Below are 19781 nucleotides of genomic sequence, written 5' to 3'. Positions count from 1 at the left end.
ACAAAAGTGCTATTAACCAAAAACTTAATTCCCAGAGCGTTTAAGCATTTTCTGCAGATTTGTGCACTGCAATCAAGTCTTTTGACGAAAAATCTATCAGAAGATTATTAAAGAAATAAATAAATAAGAATGAAACTCAATTATAGCCCTGGCTTCAGCGCTGAAAAGCTAATGAAATTAGCAGTATGGATCCTAGCGTTGATTGCTCATATAATTACAATGCGCATAGGGAATAAAATAGTTGTTTCATAAGAGCGCTTTATCACTTCGGGAAAGTCGAGATCTCTTTTTTTCTCAAGTTAAATCAACCGCTAATTATTACAAGGGACTTTATTTTTGCTGAATTTAAATTAAAGTGCAAATTGACGTTATGCGAGAGCCGATTCTTTGTAAAAGTTTGGGAAAAGTTTTTTTTTTTTCAAATTACTTCCTCACCGCGCACTGCTAACCATCACGATTAATGAATGCCTGCAGAGTCGTTATGTAGCTTTTTTGTCTCCGAGCTAATGGGACGCAGATCTGGGCTCCAGATGTGTCATAATACACCAAGCGCTGTCGAACGAGGGGAAGTTGAGTGACATCTCACTTTGTGTTTTGGGGAAGGTGCCGGAAGCGGGACCCTGTAGAGCACAACACAATGCTAACACTCCCTCCCTCTGCGAGACTTCGGTTCCTGCTTAAACGCCTCAGCAGGGGGCCCCTGTGGAGGCCCCGGGGGGCTTGAGAGAAACCAATAAAAAACAGACGAAACTGTCCTCTTCAACAGCGATGTCCAATTTCCCACATATAATCACTCAGGAGAGGCTAAGGGCAGCAGTCCGTCTTCATTAACAGATCATTCAGTTTTAATGCGAGGAAACGCTCGTGTAATGTGCATTACTTTGGTCGGCCCCTCATTACTGCCTCAATTTCATGCGTTTGATGCTATGGCATGATGAATTTCAAAGCAATATCTAAAAAGTCAACACAAATGACCCCATGTAAGTTCATTTGAGGAGGGAAACATCATAACTAGGTTCATGTCAATATGGTAATTTCATAACTCTGAGACCAGTTCAAGTTCTGTAAGTTGATTGGTCAAGAGCGCTTTCCCTTCTGTATGATGACACACCTCTACAACAAGCAACTGAACAATCCCCAACCACTAACAGAGACGTCAATGTGATGCGCTTTATTTGTAAGTCACTTTTGGATTATGAAAACGTGTATAAAATACACATTTTAAAACTAAAATAAACATATAAATATACAATATATTTATAATAAAAAAATAAATAAAAATAAAAGTAATGCAAATTTATGTCAAAATAATTATTAAAATTAACCTTAAATAGACTTTAAAAAAATAAAATGCTAAAAGAATATTACACAACAAATAAAAATAAACAAATCCAAATTAAGCTGTTGTTTTCTGGCAATTCAAAAATTAACTTCAAACAGCCAATTAATAAATAAAAATACATATGAAATCAAAACAAATAATAATAATCAATATAAATAATACAAACATTTTACTATTACAAATTAAATATTACTACATATTAAATATTGCTATTTTTACAGTATTTTTGATCCAATAAATTGACATAAAAAAAGTCCTTACCAAGCCCCCTGATTTGTTTTAAAACCCTATTTATGAATTCATTCATAAGTTCATATTTCATCCAAAGTGACTTTCAGATGAGGAATACAGCAACATGAGCAACTCATCCATGACAAACACACTGTACTGTTTCCTGTCTGAAGACAGGTGCCGGCGTACCTGTGGAATCGCTCTCTCTGTGCTGCTTGGTGGGAGGCTCGTCTGTCTCCCACGGGGTGGACTGGTTGATGGGGGTCTGGCCCCATCTCACTCCAGGAGCCAACAGGAGACTCGGAGCCTGTGTTTCACCGGGAGAAAGACCCGCCGCCTGTGAAGACACAATACATACGACTGAGATCACAAAACACCTTTCACTCAATCACACGGACTAAACGAACAGACCGTGGGAATCAAAAGGACAAATGCTAGAATCTGAAACATAGCAAATCAAAAAGAAAATGCTAAATAAATTGGCACCAATTGGCTTCATAAATCTTGGATTTAATGGGTCATTTTATGTTATTACAAATTCAATTTGACTTCATACCAATTTCAGATTCTGATTACGTTCTATCCATGAAAAACAAAGATTATTCTACCCTAATATAAATTTGAATAACTGTAATTAAAATATGTAAATTAAACTTGTGTGTTTATGTCAGGTTTCTGCTTTTACGTTTGGTTTTTGCGATTTCCTCTGTGTTTTCTGCATTGCAGAAATGATGAGGCTCTAATTACACATTGTGAAGGAGTCTGGCTCTTATAATCAGTATTTCTCAAGTTCTTAGAAGTACTCGTGTCAGACTAGGATTGGATTAATTATTTAGCATAAGAGCAAGAAAACTAGAAGTGTCGTGGAGACAGTTACTAAATGCCCTCATTAAAACTCCTCCATTTACAGTGTACCAGAAAATGAGATCGAAACCCAGGCCAAAATATTAGAAAGATTAAAAGACTTCATCAAACAGCGTAATCACAGAGTGTTTTATATTGGGATCAACTTCAGGAGGTCTAATTAAATATGTCAATTTATTTACATTTATATTATATGAGATTTGTAATTTGATTAAAAATATTAAGGACATAAAATAAAAGGTCTAAATGCAGTTTAAAATATTTGTCTGATTTTGTAATAATAAAATAAAAAATAAAAAAATAGATGTACATTTACTCCAAATTAAAAGGCATTCAAATTAAGTAATTTTATCACAATTAATCTTAAACTACCTATTTATAAAATGAAATGATAAAATAAGATACAATAAATGAAAATACGATAAGTGATGTGCATTTTTTAGATTAAGTTGTCATTTTCTAGCAGTTCACAATTAACATTAAACAGCAAATTCATACAATAAAACATCACAATAACAAATAAAATAATAAAATATAAAATATAGAAAATAGAAATAAAAAATACAAAAATACAAAAATAATTAAAGTACAAATTAAGCTGTCATTCTCTGGCAATTAACAATTAATATTAAATGGTCAGTTAATAAAATAAAACCAATATAATAACAAATAAAATAAAATAATAAAATAGAAAATAGAAAAAATAGAAAAAAAGAAAATAATAATAATTTAAGAGCAAATTAAGCTGTAATTTTTTAAAATAAAATAAAATAGAATAAAATAATCACAGTCATTTTCTTAGCATTTATAGTCACAATGAAAAACAAGATATGTGTGCACTGAGGCACAAACGCGTATTGCATTCATAAAAACAGCCAGCTAAATAAGATGGAACGACTGCTGATTACTCGGCATGAAGCAGTGGTAGAACGAAGCTTCTCGAAAAGCCTGTAAAATAAACAAGAAAAATGCACGACATTCCGACTCAAGTTAAGATTAATAGCAGAGGAAGTTTAGAGACTTTGGTTCACTTGCTTTTCTTTGCTCAACTTTTATTGAGTTGAGATGCGGTGTCAAAGTTATCCGGCCGGTGTATGAGGCCAGTTAACCCAGCATCACTCCCAAAAGCCCTGAGTTAATGGAAAAGACCTCGTCATCAACCCTCTGCTCCGGCCGCCGTGTTTTCCTCTCTTCCATTATCCTCCCTGACCTGCGCTTTACTTCATCAATTTACCCATCATGCATCTCTGTCACCTCGGCCCAAAGCCAATTTGTTGTGGGGTTGCGCTCTACGTTGCCATCATCAACAAACGAAACATCTCATCATGACTGGTGCGTGCGCATGCATAGGGCTGAACTCCAGACGGTAAGTGCTGCAAAAACCTTTCCAGCTTGAGCAATACATTTCTAAAGCAAACTAATTCAACAGCCACAGCCACAGAACTGGAAAAACAACTATTTCAGAATCAGGGTTATTATAGCTAACCAAAACTACTGAAACTAGAATCAAAACCATTAAAAATGTTTATAAAATAATATCTAGTTGCCATTTTAATATAGTTTTACTTGATGTATTCAAATAACTAAACCTTTACCTAAAATAATAATTTATAAAATCTATATAGATGTATTTAAGCAAATGAAAACCATTAAAAATCACAAATGATGCACAACAAAATTGCTAAAGCTTTAAATAAAATTGTAAATGTAACTGTAAATGATATAAAAATACCATAACTGGTCATTTTAATTCAAAATACTAAAAAACTATAATAGTGTATCAACGATGCTAAAATCAATACATACTAAATACAAAAAAATAACTAAAATAAAAAAAATATTTTTAGTTTTGATGAACAAGTTAACGTATTAAATTTCACTTGAGCTCCTAAGGTTTAAAAAAAAAAAACAACATCAGTTTGTATGAAATCGATATCATGGTTGATATAAAAGATATAAAAGAATGCATAATTACTTAAATGAATGCATGAATGAATGAATGAATAAACAGTTACCACTGTTGAAATGACCTAAAAATAAGTCAAATTACATTAATAATTGTATTTTTTTAATAAAGATTAAATTTAATTTAATATAAAAGGCACATATTTGTGAAATTTCTCATTTGGAAAAGCAAGATGACACCCTACAATATGGCATAGCTATACTATCTTTAAAGGGTAAACTGTAAAATGTAAACCTAATTAATAGTAGCAGCACATAGAAACACACTAACCCGAAGCAATACCCAAACAAAGTCTACTTTCCTCCAAAAAATCCCAATGTAGTTAGACTCTCTGTCCCTTCAGACATCCGAAGCCCACCTGGCTCAACTTTGTCCTAGTTCACAAAACCTGACAAACTTTACATGAACAACTGAAGACATTAAAGGCCAGTGACTAAACAAAGCTGTTGTTGTCTCAGGATTGATTTATGCCTTCCATTGACCGACAGTTACCTCGTTTCATGATCGCTGCTCGACATGTTATAAAGCCTAATAATTCTTCACAGCCTCTATCTTTTTCATTTTTTTTTGCCCTATTCATCTCCCAAGTGTTTTCTAATCCTCGTAAAAATGCATCATTTATGACGTGGTATTTTCCGCTATAATAATCCTATGCATTTCCTACGACCAGCTGTCACAAAATGTTAAATCTTCCTCACCCGGCTCGGCTTTTTATAAGCACGATTGTATCAAAACACAATATTGCATATCAAGTTTTCCCGCAGTCCTGGTGAGAAACGCATAAAATGCACATTTCAGACTCTTTACGGGCATCTGCTGACATCAGTGGGGGCGGTGATGACAGACACTGTAAAACGTGGTAAGACTCGAGCCGAGCCAAGCATTCGCTATTTTCTCGTGTTTTAATTCATCTCTGGTTATACCAGGCCGAGCATCCCTGGCGGGCCATTATCGCTGTGTGGCAGATGGCTTCCCTGACTCAACAGAAAACAGCCTGGGATAGTGTGTGTGTGTGTGTGTGTCCTGTGCAAAACCAAGCAGCCAAAAATAAACGAATAAATAAATAAATGCGCTCATGCTCTTCAGCACAGAGTTTAGCGTTTGTAGTAGGCTGTCGCCTGGGATTCTTCTGTAGCGAGCATCTAGTTACAGGGAGGACTGTCTTTCTAGTCCATGGGGAGTGAAGGACACAGTAAGCACACGACACGCTCATGATGCAAGACAAACAACACAGACCCAACTCACTAAACAGTTCACTGCAAAAACCTCTTATTTACCAACCAATAGAGATTAGAATGCTTGGATAGCAATGATAAACACAGTATGTAGGTATGCATGTACAAATAACTAATAAATAAATAAATTATTAATCAAATAAAAAATAAAAAGTAATAATAATAAAAAAATATAATATTACAAATACATTTTTTTTTCTGAAATAAATTTTAGAGTTTAGTGACGGTTCAAATCATTTCTCAAATAAAATATAAGCAGAGTTTAGTTAAAGGTCAAATAATTTATAAAGAATTTAATTAAATAAAAATGTCAAAAATAAAATAAAATAAAATAAAATAAAATAAAATAATAGTTTTTTGTACAATATACAAATACTTAAATAAGGTATCTTTCAGGCAGGACATCACTGTTTCTCAAAAAACAGTTATATTTATGTTTTTCTTTGTAAAAAAATGGATATTATACTTCGGAACAAAGATACAGGTTTATTTATATTGTTAAAACGTTGCACTAACATTATTGCAATCACTTTCAATTGAGGCTTTTCTTTTCTAAACAACTGTGAGAAGCATTTGCTTGGTTTATGATTCACATAAGTCTTTGCAGTTTTAATTAAATAACTGCTAGATTTACAGAAAAACCGAAGATAATTCAGGTCAATTAATTCCTTAATATTTTTTAAATAAAATAAACCCCACCTACATCGTTAAAATAATTTACAAATAACGTTAAAATAAATACAATTTTATTTTATTTCTTTAAATAAAATAAGGTTTAAATAAAACATCTAACTAAAATGATCGACCCTTAAAGTAAAATACAGAGTTAAGTTTAATTCACAAAACCAAATAAAAATATTTCAAACGTCCAGTTCATTGCTGTAAAGCCTGTATGAGTAAGGGACTTTAGTGACAGATCAAGTCATTCTTAGTGAAATCTAATGCAAACAAAGATGCTCTCAGACAAAAATGAACTCAATACAAATCATTTTTATCAGGCTAATGGTGTAACATCACTCAAGAGTTTCCTCCATTAAACATATTCACTGCAGCACATTACAAACACTACAACTTGACAATGTAAACTCTTAAATGTCATTTTTAATGCATGAGCAGGTCGCCCGACTGTATGGCACTTATAACGGGTCAATCACTCCTCGGCCATTTGAAGAATGTAATAACTGTGATTTTCCTCATACAGGTGCACAAATGAGGTCCGGGGGACGTGTCTCCCTCTGGCAGGAGCCAGATTGGCCAGAAACGATTCCAACAGGACCTTATCTGAGAGCGAGGTAAATATCACCATGGTTACCCGCTTCCCATACGGCAGTGAACTAGTGCTCAGTATAGCAGACCAGCATGCATACAGTAATCCTCCACCGTCTCAGCTGAAAGATACATACATTCACAGACAGACAAAACCAGAAAACACTAGTTTACAGTGTAATTGAGGAAACTCACCAGATGTTTTTACATCACAACAAAGACACAGCATCTTATTCTCTAACAACCAATGGAGGAGCAGAATACTAGGATAATAATTAATATCAAATGTATAAATAAATAAATAGCACCTAACTTTAATTCGTAAAATAAAAATACAATTTATTACAACCAAATTTTTTTTATAATTTTTTGTGTCCAATTCATTGCTATGGGATTTTTTTAAAGCTAATTATGTATGTATTCATGTATGTATGTATATATATATATATATATATATATATATATATATATATATATATATATATATATATATATATAAAACATCAATATAAAATGATATAAAACTAGAAAAGCATAGGTGTGCGTGTTTACAGTGTAATTGATGAAATAGGCAATTGCGAGCCTATCATGTTTTTCACATCACAACAAACAGCTTCTTTTTGAGTTGGAAGAAATAATGAATGCAATTCAAGGCCCTTGATTTTGTACGTCCTGCAAAACTCTCATGTTACGGTGAGGCTCACCATGCATGCCAGCCGACATGAAGAATACAAGCGTTGAGCTGAGCGAAGACAGGCTCTTTTTACAAATAAACAGAGGGGCCGTGGAGATCCTGCACCAATAGATCTCCTTCCACTCCACCGTCCTGTCCGACGCACCAAAGCACACCACACATCAGCGGCAGGAGGACAGCAGACAATGGCACTCTGTCCAATGGGGGGCCTGAGGGCTTCTTTACGCCTCTATTGTTCTCCTGCCTTAGATAACCTAAGGACTCTTGATCAAACGCAAGCCAAGATGAATAGCAACGTCGAGCGCTTGAAGAACCCATTCAGTTCAGAGCTACTGTTTGTTTTAAAGTGCTGGGCACACAATGAGCTACCTGACATCATCTGTGGAGCATTAAACACAGCCCTACCATAGACAGACATTACTGAGCACGCTCATGTTCACTTTGCAAGCTTATTCTGACCAGGAAATGCTCACTTAGACCATCGATGCCTCATATGAAGAGATTAAATAGTGCAGTTTTTTCATATTTATTGTTGGGTAAAGGTATGGACACATTCAGGAATTTTGGATGAAATTGTCATGAATAAAGTCACTTTCAAGCCAAGCAGATTCTGTCAGCGCAGCGAATTCACGCAACCAACCTGAACGTGAGTGAATTATATATGGGAAACACCAAACTGCTGGGATTCCTATTGAAATGAATGGAGAACTATTTTGAAGAGCAACCATACATTTGACTGTACCATAAATCTGAAACCAGATAAAACATTAACTGAAATAAAAAGATAATTATTTAAGTTGGCAAGGCAACATTTCATAATTTGCTTGAGTTTAACTTAAGTTTAACTAGTACTAAAAGAACTAAAACTGATTCTAGTAGAAAATTCTAGACTCTGAATAAAAATGATAAAAACTAAAATGAAAATGGAGAGCATACAAAAACCAATTCAAAATATCACTAAAAACTACAATAAATCTTATAAAAAAAAAATTAAAAAAAACTCTCTGAGGGAGAAAAAGCAGAAAGTTTCCTAAACTAAACTCTAGAGTTTTGTAGAAAGAATCGCTGTGAGTAAACTCTGACCTCTGGCAAATCAAGTTTACACAACTCTGGAATAATAAAGAGTATTTTTGTGTGCAGAAATCGCCAGCCAATCCATTTGGAATTGCTGTTTTTAACCAGGTCTTGCCATTTCTGTGTGCAGCATGCTTCAAACGCTCTGGCTACCATCTGTTCCCTGACCGGCTGGTGAATACTGCACACTTTCTCAACACCGGTAAATTCTTATCTGATTGGCTGCTTCAACAACTTCTGGAAGTAAGAGCACACAGGTGTTTTTTATCAGTCCTTCTGAGAACTCATTTGTGTTTACAAGGTACTGGGTTTATAACATCTGTTTTTAAGGACAAGATGAATTTACTACAGTTTGCAACACTAGTGCCATCAATTCATTTAAAGACATATAGATATGAAAATAAATAAATAAATAAATAAATAAATAAATAATTAAATAAATAATGAGACATAATATTATTCTGGGCTGGGCCTAAATGGAGAATATGCAGTTTTGTATGTTGATGTGTCATTTTATATATATATATATATATATATATATATATATGAATTATGTTGAATTGTTATTAATGTAACAAAAGATTTCTATTTCAAAATAAACATTCTACTTCTAAAAGAATCCTGTGGGAAAAATTTATATATATATATATATATATATATATATATATATATATATATATATATATATATATATATATATATATATATATATATATATATATATATATATATATATTTATAAATAATATTACATATAAATATATTACAAAATATAACATATAATAAATATATAAAAAATATATTATTTCCTTTATCTTAAAGGAAAATAATGTTCTCTAACTGTTGTACTGTAAGCCGTTTTCATACAGAGAGATCAGTCACATGACATTTTACAGGCTCTAAACACACGGCCATGAAGCAAAGTTGGCAGCATTCAGGTCATGTATGTCTATGAGTCCGTCCTCATTCACAGCAGCCCATGAAAGGAGTGATAATTCCTGGGAAAGAGAGAGCTGGAGAGGAGGTGGGCGAGTGACTCAGTCGGGACCGGCAGGATCGGGCATGCGGGAAACATCTGCTCCTGCTGGCATAAACGTGCTGTTTGAGAATATGTTATCTGACTGACATGTAGGAATGCTGCAAGAATGGGACCGAAGCTGCGGGGAGAGTGTGTGTGTGTGTGTGTGTGTGTGTGTGTGTGTGTGTGTGTGTGTGTGTGTGAGTGTGTCTACCAGAGCTGAGAAGAGAACAAGAGGGAGGAAGAGACAGAGAGAGGGTAAAGAAAAACTTGAGTGAATTAAAGCACGATTTAGACAGAAAGAGGGTGCCAGGTCAGCAACAGGGCAGTAATAAAATGTTAATCACTCTGGTTCTTCCCAGTATAAGGGAGTTGACATTGAGACATTAAAAAGCTGCTCTCCACTCCATTACCAGCACTGCTACATCGGCTCACATCACAACCAAACACAAAAGCCTTCCAGCACATTTACAATATGCAAACATTTTTTTTAAAAGCAATTATCTTCACCAGCTGATTGTTTAAAACAGCCGATGATCAGAGCCGATTATATCCAGTCAATCAAAAGGGGGTGGGAAAATGTGTCAGAAAGCAACTTGCATGAAGAGAGTGGTTTTTTTTTCTTTTCTAATTTAATATTGTTTAAGCAATAAAAACACATTAATGCCACGCCATTAACACAATACTTTTTGAACCCCATGAATCAGCTGTAATTCAAGCCAGGGTTGACCAGGGTTGCCAGATCTGAATCTTTTCCTTCATCAGACTTTATTTGTAGCCGCCTCTCATGCAATAATCACAAACCGCTTTGTTACTTCTGATAAGAAAGAAAGTCTCAGCTTTCAAATCCTGTACATTTTAACCACAAAATTCAAACAATACATGACATTTTGGATTTCTTTAATTTGGCGCGACAGATTGAAAAGATATGTTTAAAGATACAGTACAACTTACTAAAATGTATCATGTCTCAAATAATCTCTCAATCAGCGTTTAAAAAAAAAAGAAAAACATAAAAAATAACAGCTTGTGAACAATGTCACGTAACGTTGCATTTAGCTCAGGAGCGTTATCCAGTGTTAAGAGTCCATTAGTTAGGTATAAGAACCACTAGAGGGAGCTTATTTACTGTTATGAGGATTATAATTATATATATGAGTATTGGAATAAATTCTTAAGTCTTAAGACACGTTTTTAATCAAAACTACTAATGTGCAAAGCAGTTGTGTGTGTGTGTGTGTGTGTGTGTGTGTGTATACAGTATGTGTGTGTATATACATATATATTAGTAATATATATATATTAATAATATATATTAGTACTGTCAAACGATTAATCGTGATTAATCGCATCCAAAATAAACTTTCTTTTACATTATATATATATATATATATATATATATATATATATATATGTGTGTGTGTGTGTGTGTGTGTGTGTGTATACATATATATTAGTACTGTCAAACGATTAATCGCGATTAATCGTGATTAATCGCATCCAAAATAAACTTTCTTTTACATTATATATATATATATATATATATATATATGTGTGTGTGTGTGTGTGTGTGTGTGTGTGTATACATACATATTAGTACTGTCAAACGATTAATCGCGATTAATCGTGATTAATCACATCAAAAATAAACTTTTTTTACATTATATACATATATATATATATATATATATATATATATATATGTGTGTGTGTGTGTGTGTGTGTGTGTGTGTGTGTGTGTAATATAAATATATACATGTAAATATTTTTGAAATATATGCTGTATATATATGTGTATTTATATATATATATATATATATATATATATATATATATATATATATATATATATATATAATAAATGTGAACAGTACCCGCACATATGTAAACAAAAACTTTGATTTTGGATGATGTTCTGTGTGGTTATCAGGGTGTTGCTATGCATATGATGTGTTCATACACTGTACATAACTTTTAAAACTAAACTGATCATATGATTTGGTCCTGTTTCAGTGCAAGAAGAGTCTCTGTGTCACTCTCACAGTCCAAGTCATTTCGAGCGAACGTCAGTGTACATTCAAATTCAATCAAAATCAACATTTCAATAACAGCACCTGTTCACTGATTCTGCCTGCCACAAACAATACTCTCCACTAATTCATGACCGCAGGGATCACACAGAAAGACTGCTGGCAAACCCAAACCGGAGGCCAAATGGGTTTTTCTGTTTTATTTCATCTTCTTTTTCCAACATGTTGTGGCCAAGGATAATATGGCGACACAGTCGGGGGCAGAGGAGAGAGAGAACGAAAGAAGAAAGCTCTATCCATCATCAGGCATCACATCATCTTCTTTGACATGCCATTTTCACTTGGCCTGAGACTCTTGGCTCTGATTCACGGAACATAACTATCATTTTGACCCAAAGAGCCACAGAAAAAGCGTCTTGATGACTCCCTTTTTCATTGTAAACACTGGTACACAATGAACAAAATGTGCAAGCAATTTGTTCTGGACAAGACCTTTTAAAAGTGCTGAATCACGTGAAGCGGTAGCATTAATGTTGAGTGGAGAGCAAACACCTAGGGAAAGGGCAAAGTGGAAAATGCGTGTGACATTGGAATTCAGATCTGTCAGACCTGTTCTGACATATTTAGCTGAGCTGCTATACATTTTCATATGTCGGATCTCAAGCGTGAAATGTAAGTGCTCAGTAACTCTCAAACGTGGGTTGCCAAGGTTCACTTGTCATCAGACTTAAAAGAATCCCGGCTTTCTTTGAGAACTGATGGAATACTGCTGGGAAAGAAGAAAAAAAATCACTGGAAGTCACTGTAGATATTTCTGTATGAAAAGATAAGAAATCATTCGAATATTCTGATTTGCAGCGCAAAAAGATTTCTTATTATTATCCATGTTGAAAGCAGTTGTGCTGCTTATTTTCTTTCATGAATATTTAATAAATACAAAGCTTAAAAAAATTAAATATACACCTTTTGCCACAATATAAAAGGTTAACTGATCAATTTTAAAGCACCCTTGCTGAATGTCATCCGTGATTCTTCACAGAACTGGAGTTCAATATGTCTTAAGTACACAATAACATGGTTTCAACCTTGTAATAAGAGAAAAATAAGAAAATGAGTGAAAAAAAATTCCTTCTAGAAGCGAGGTCAGTGAAATGTTGGTCACTATTTGCAGTCATTGCATCAGATCACTGCTCATCTGCATTAAGATACATTATGCTCGGGGTCTCTGTAGCCTCAAATCATCAGCTCTCATTGAAAATAGATGACATCCAGTTGCTCTGTCGCTTGCAGAATGAATATGGGCATCTTAAACAATGGAAGCTCATAAATGACTGATCTGAAGTGCACCACATGCTCCGCTAATGTTCATGTCTTGCAACACAACAAAACGCATTAAGTTCAACTGCAGCAAAAATAGCACAAGAGTGGATCTGTAAGAATAACAAACTAATGATCTTATGCCAACAGTCTCTGGCATACTCTAATAAGCACAATTCATTACATTTATCCATATTGCATGCACTGCAAATTTATGCAGATATTTCTAAATCAAAACAAACTTAATCACAATCTTGGATGCAAACTCTTCTCTGATCTCACCGGAATGCATTCTGAGACCGACTCATACAACGCTGCCTTATATTTTTGATCAAAATTAGGAATTTTACTAGGCAGCATCATTTTGCTTTAAAAATGTTAAGTTTAAAAAATCTATTTGACACCTCAAACTATTTCAGGGAAAGTGATTGTCAGCTATCAGAGTTTGATTCAGACATGATCATAATGGACTCCTGACTCACAGAGCTGATTCAACTTTCATCGAGACTCATTCAGAGTCATTTCATCTCTACGATTGCTCTGAAGTTTTGTGACAGATATTAAGCATTAAAAATCTTGCTAATATGATGTGTAACTGTGGCTGTCCTTCATGTGAAGTCGAGTCACAAGAACAAACCAGAGTGAGTGAGATGCCTCATGCTGGGTCCTATAAATGCCACTGACTGCCACTCGTTTGGTCACAAAATAATGGTCACAAGTCAACAAAGAGACCACAGGGAGAACGTCATAGACTGACAGAAGATAAACTTCATTCACTGTGACATTATAACAGCACTGAGGCTGGAGCACTCAGCACTTACAGGAAAACAGATGGACAACTCTGATTTAAAAGTAGATATTAATTGCTGATATTCCTATCACACACACACGCATATATAAGCTATAGGCTACAGATTGCTAGGGACACAGGGCTAGATGTCATAAGGGATATATTTTAGAAACTAGATTTTGAGTCGAAGTCCAAATATTGAGTGCTTTTATGATTTTTATTAAATTAGAATGCCTTATTAATTTTATTATTCAAATGTATGCCTTAATTATTAATAAATAATATTTTAACTTATTATTATTAAAGAATTAATAAAGTATACAGCATTTTAATTTTATTTTTTATGAGCACATAAAAAACATGCAATACAAAATGACGAGATTTAATTGTCACACTTTTATCAGGTGGTCAGATGCATTCTATATTGTAATTTCTACACTTATTTTATTAATTGATATATATTATATATATTATCTATGTGTGTGTTTGTGTTAAGGTTTTTTTTTCTCCCATTTTTACTATTTAAGGAATAATTTTTCCAAAATTCCAAATTTGGCATAAAAGCACAAAATGTTACTTAATAACATATTCCATATCGTGACAACATGCCCCCCAATAGTGTGTTTAATAAAACAAATTTTAATCATAATAAAAAAAAAATCTCAGCACAAGCGGTGGAAATGTTCTATAGAAACCTAAAAAAAATCTCCAAAATAATTTCTACAGTGGTGGGGCGAAATAAAAACACTCGATGGCACAATAAAATAGTACACTTCCATCTATTTTTGGATCATGGTAGTCGGTCCGCACCGCCTTGGGGGGTGAATTTATTTAAAGAAAGAAAAGCTGACCGGGGCAAACAGGTGCATCTAAATGATGTTGACCGGCACCCAGAATAACACTCCACACCTCCTCCGAGTGATGATGTCATCTTCCTCAGGAACCTCTTTGCTTTTTCCCTCCAATTACCAGTGGGCAGAAACAGCCTGATTCTGTCTCGGCCGTGGCTTTGTCAATGCGGGCACATCGGCAGGAAATCAGGTCATTAAATGGAGGAGGAACCCCAGCAGACTGTCAAACATCAGCTGGCTGCTCCGGCCTGAGCCACAGGACTGCCAATCACCGAGAAAAATCACACAACACCATAAAGAAACAGCAGCGTGAGACGTGGGCTTATTCACGCTCACAACAAGCACCTGATGCTTCATTCACCCTCAAGACACGCCGCGTAAATGTGCTTCTGTCCGACTTTTGTTTTTCTGAGAGTATCACACTGCGCTTCTGCTGACCCTCACAAAGAGTGCTGTGATATATGAGATGCTAATATCAAAGCCAGTCAGCAATGCCCTAGCAACCGCCCAAATCACCTTAGCAACCACACAGCAATTCTGAGTACCACAGCATCTGCACACACACTAGCATCACGGCACACATTTTGTACGGGAACCCCTCACATTTTCATTCAAAAATGTAAATATCTAACTATATTTGTCGATTTTTACTTTAATCTTCTTGAAGCTCCAATTTTTATTTATTTATTTTTTAGATTATTAGGTTATTAATAGATATGTCTCAGTTCTGACATGTCTAAGCAACACAGACGCATATATAAACTAATCAAGCATAGATTATAAAATGGGACAAAATGGGATTTTGAGTTAAAAGTCAAAAGCAAATGTAGCTGTGTTTTTTTTCTGTTCATTTACATGCTTAATATTTAATAGTCTTAAATTTAACGGTTTAAATTTTGTTATGCTATAATTTCAACATTATTAGGGCCCGAGCACCGAGGTGCGAGGACCCTCTTGTATCTGCTTTGTTTTTTATTAGGGCCCGAGCACCGAGGTGCGAGGACCCTCTTGTATCTGCTTTGTTTTTTAGGGCTCAAGCCAAAAGGGCGAGAGGCCTATTGTTTTCCTTAGGATTATTTTTATTATTATTATTATTATTATTATTATTATTATTATTTTTTTCCAACGTCTCGGGGGCTTTTGGGGCCCTTAACGTGCTTAAAAAGTCTTGAAAATTGGCACACAGATTGGAACCTGCGGCCATTAGGGCCGGGCAGAGACTGATACACGGGCGTGGCACAGGGGCTCTACAGCGCCCCCTGGAATATGGAGGGCCATATATCATACATTCTTGCTCGTAGACGAATGAAACTCGGTACACATATAAATCTCATCAATCCAAACAACTTTTGTATTGCATATCATAGGCTCCGCCCAACAGGAAGTTGGCTATTTAGGGTTTAGTATTCAAATTTTTCGTCAAAGTTGTGGGGGCTTTTGGGGTCCTTAACATACTCAAAAACTCTTGAAAATTTGCGCACACTTTGGAATCTGTGGCCTTTAGGAGCCTGCAGAGGCTGGGACCCGGGCGTGGCACAGGGGCTCTACGGCGCCCCCTGGAACACAGTCAGAAATGTTGATGTATAGCTCACACATACTTGCACATATTCATATGAAACTCAGTACACATATAGATCTCATCGTGCCGAACAACTTTCGTATTGCATGTCATAGGCTCCACCCAACAGGAAGTCAGCTATTTAGAGTTATGTAAAAAGCGCATGCTCTGGAATTTGAAATACTTGTCATAGGTTTTTTTCTCGATTGCCGCCAAACTTGGTCAACATGATCTCAAGACACTGGGGATGAAAAATTGCCAGGGGATTTTTGATATCTCGAACGGTTTGCTCGTGGCGAGGCGTTGAAATTATGGCGAGAAATGAGAAACAGGAAGTGTCTAATACCGTCCACATACATTTCCTGATTTTAATCAAACTTCATCAGATTATTCGTTGTATGATGTTGATCGCATATATGTGACTATTAGGAGTCAAAGTTATAGCGCCACCAACTGGCAGAAGGAAGTGTGTCATTTTCAAAATGATTTGAATTCAGCATCTTATTATAACTCGATTTGCTTCAAACTTCATCAGAATAATGTTAAAACACAGCCGATATAAATCTGCAAGGGGGATATTGATATCTAAAAAATTGTTGGCGTGGCAACATGTCAAACTGGAATACTTCTCAGGTGATTTTGAGGCAAATAACATACTTAGAATTTCACAAAACTCTGAACACACATCAGTATTTCTGATAGGAACTTAAATTGTGAATGGATTTTGGATAGCTTGAATGGTTTTGCCGTGGTGATTTTTTAAATGACCTTACAAAGGGAATCATTATTGTATTTTTAAATTGCAGCTTCCAAACACGTCAAAGAATTTTTTCATACAGATGAAAAAGTCATTCTGAGGAAATATGCATAGTTTAACGACTTTACAACACTGTATGGATAACAGAAAATTAAAAAACTGTCAGACATCTCATCTCACTCTGTCCCTCTGTTTGAGTGTGTGTGCTTAGACTTCCATTGTCTGAGAGAAATTGCGCCCCTACAGGTTCAATTCCCGAACTTTTACTTTCACTTTTAAATCGGTTAAAAATACAAATAAATACTTAGATTTAATTCACACTGACAAGCTAAACCAACATATCTGATTATTACCGGTTCAGGGCTCATGGATAAATTATTTCTGGCCAGAGATACGTGAGAAATAGGAGAGATGAATCACCGCTGTGATCACGAGCGTCTGGAGTAAAGAGCTCAGAGAAAACGAATTTATTCCTGTTTTAAAGCTTTTAAAAATAAATTATTACAGCGATATCACACAATCAACCAATTAGAACACACCAAGAGCTAAATTCAGATGTTTTTGAACTGTTTGTGTGAAAATGAAATATTTGTGGCTGCCTATCTGAAATCACCGCTCCGATCAGCGCGTACAGTGTCGAGCTCAAAACAAACGAATTTATTCTTGTTTAAGAGCTTTTTTAAATAAAATATTACCACAAATGCACACAATAAACCCATTGTAACACTACAAGAGCTAAATGCAGGTGTTTGTGACCAGTTTAAGAGTGCAAGACTATTTGAAAGCGCGACTGGCAGAATAACATATATCTCTCGAGCTGCAGGTTTCTGTCTTTCGTCGTACGAACGAACACATCACGGACAAGATTATTTCAAAATACATAATAGCTTGGCGAATATAAACGAAAACAGCCACGTGAACATAAACTGGATCTACTCGGTTTGAATATTAAGTGACCGCATTTACCTGCTTCTGTCTTCAATTTTAATCTATATATATAAAAAAGGAAACTCATTCGTCTTGGCTGCTTTTTTTAAATGTCTGTGCGTATTTATTTATTTACTTTTTTATACATTTTGTATAATTTCATAGTTTATGTATTATAATTATAAAAACATAAATACATTTAGCCACTTACATAGAAATATCTTAGGCCTTATCCTTTTCTGACAGTTTTAGGGATTTTTTAAAATCCTAAAAAACCTTATTTGTGCTGCAAATAATAATTTCAAACTCATTTGATACTGACCTATGACATCCTGTGACATGATATTTATTTGAATTTACATAATCTCATGGATGTAACAGTAAATCTGTTCAGCTCACAGATCAAGACTAAGCTGTAATGCAAGCAGAACTTTCACAAATGCTTATAGGTCAATAAAATCATTATTAAAAAAACTTATAAATCATTTAAGGATTTGATAACACTGTAAAATAATGTCTAATTTGTTAACATTAGTAAATGCATTGGTAACACTTTAAAATAACTGCACTCATTAGTAAATAGTCAGTTTATGCTTTATAAAGCCTTGTTTTAACATTAATAGTCAATACTAAGCAGTTCATAAATACAGCTATAAATAGCTTGTTCTTGATTTATAAGCACATATTTATTTCAATATGCAATAAAAGTAAACTGTACACTTGAAATATATATATATATATATATATATATATATATATATATATGAAATTTGAACATGCACAATTATACAAAAATCACTTTTTAAAAACTACAACAAAAAAATTTGTTTGGACTACAACAAGCATTTTCCGGGATTTGTGATATCACAAATATTGACGAATGGGATGTGAATTGGTTGAGCTGCAATAAAAAAAGGCAACGAGTGTGATATACACGTAGTTGACCATGAAGACTGGAAGAGAAAAAAATAACTATGAAGGAACTTTTCCTTTACTGATAAAATGAGCCAAAAAAGACATTTCACTCAGACTGAAAAAAAAAACAAAATTATTAGATCCTCATGAGAAATATTCAAAATTAGATCACTACAGTAATTACAAAGTAAAGACATGACCACTGGACAGCAAAATGCTTACTGGGTCAGAAGGGTCAGAAAGAAAAAAAACAGATGGAGAAGAACAGAAACACCTAAATTGCAAAAGAATTAAAGTTAAGAATTAGGTGTGACACTATAATGGAGCATTTAGTCTAGAGTGCCACCATTTTCCAGAACTGCAACTTTCCTGGACTCTCAGAATTACAATGTGTCAGGTTCTGAGAGATGTAAAAGATCCCAAAAAAAAGGACTTAATTAGAATAACATGATGTACTGTGGAATACTATATATTAAGAATTTATATATTGGCTTTATGAACGGAATATTTTGAGTGATTCTTGAAGGACTAGCATCCCCTCCTCTTAAACGACGGTTTGAGGAATATATCTTCCAGATAGTACCGCGACTCCCTATATGCAGAGTATGCAGTCTTCATAGGGCACCAACTTCCAGAGGGGACACCATCCCAGTTGCTAAAAAAAAAAACATTCACCATTCTCCCATCCGCGCTCGCGATCACTCGCACCTCATGTTTGCGGCTCAATTTTTGAATTTTGGATGGACATCAGCCCGGGTAAAGGACATAAGCAATCAGGCACAGAGAAAAGAAAATTAGAGAAAGTAAAAAAAAAAAAAAAAAAAAAAAAAAACAGGCATAAATTTGGCTTGACATTGGACATTCGAGAGTCTCAAATTTAGGGACCGTCTCTAAAGTTATATGTGATCTTGTTATACACTTTTCTAACATCAGTAGCATTTGAAGA

General features: G+C 34.6%; 1 pseudogene; it reads right to left on the bottom strand.

Moving 5' to 3' along the window:
* Positions 1–19781, bottom strand: part of LOC113120478 (kelch-like protein 29) — a 255212-nt pseudogene that overhangs the window by 108113 nt on the left and 127318 nt on the right.

The sequence above is a fragment of the Carassius auratus genome, chromosome 20 (assembly GCF_003368295.1).
Source record: "Carassius auratus strain Wakin chromosome 20, ASM336829v1, whole genome shotgun sequence".
NCBI classification, from domain to species: Eukaryota; Metazoa; Chordata; class Actinopteri; order Cypriniformes; family Cyprinidae; genus Carassius; species Carassius auratus.
This window is presented reverse-complemented; position numbering and strand designations above follow the sequence as displayed.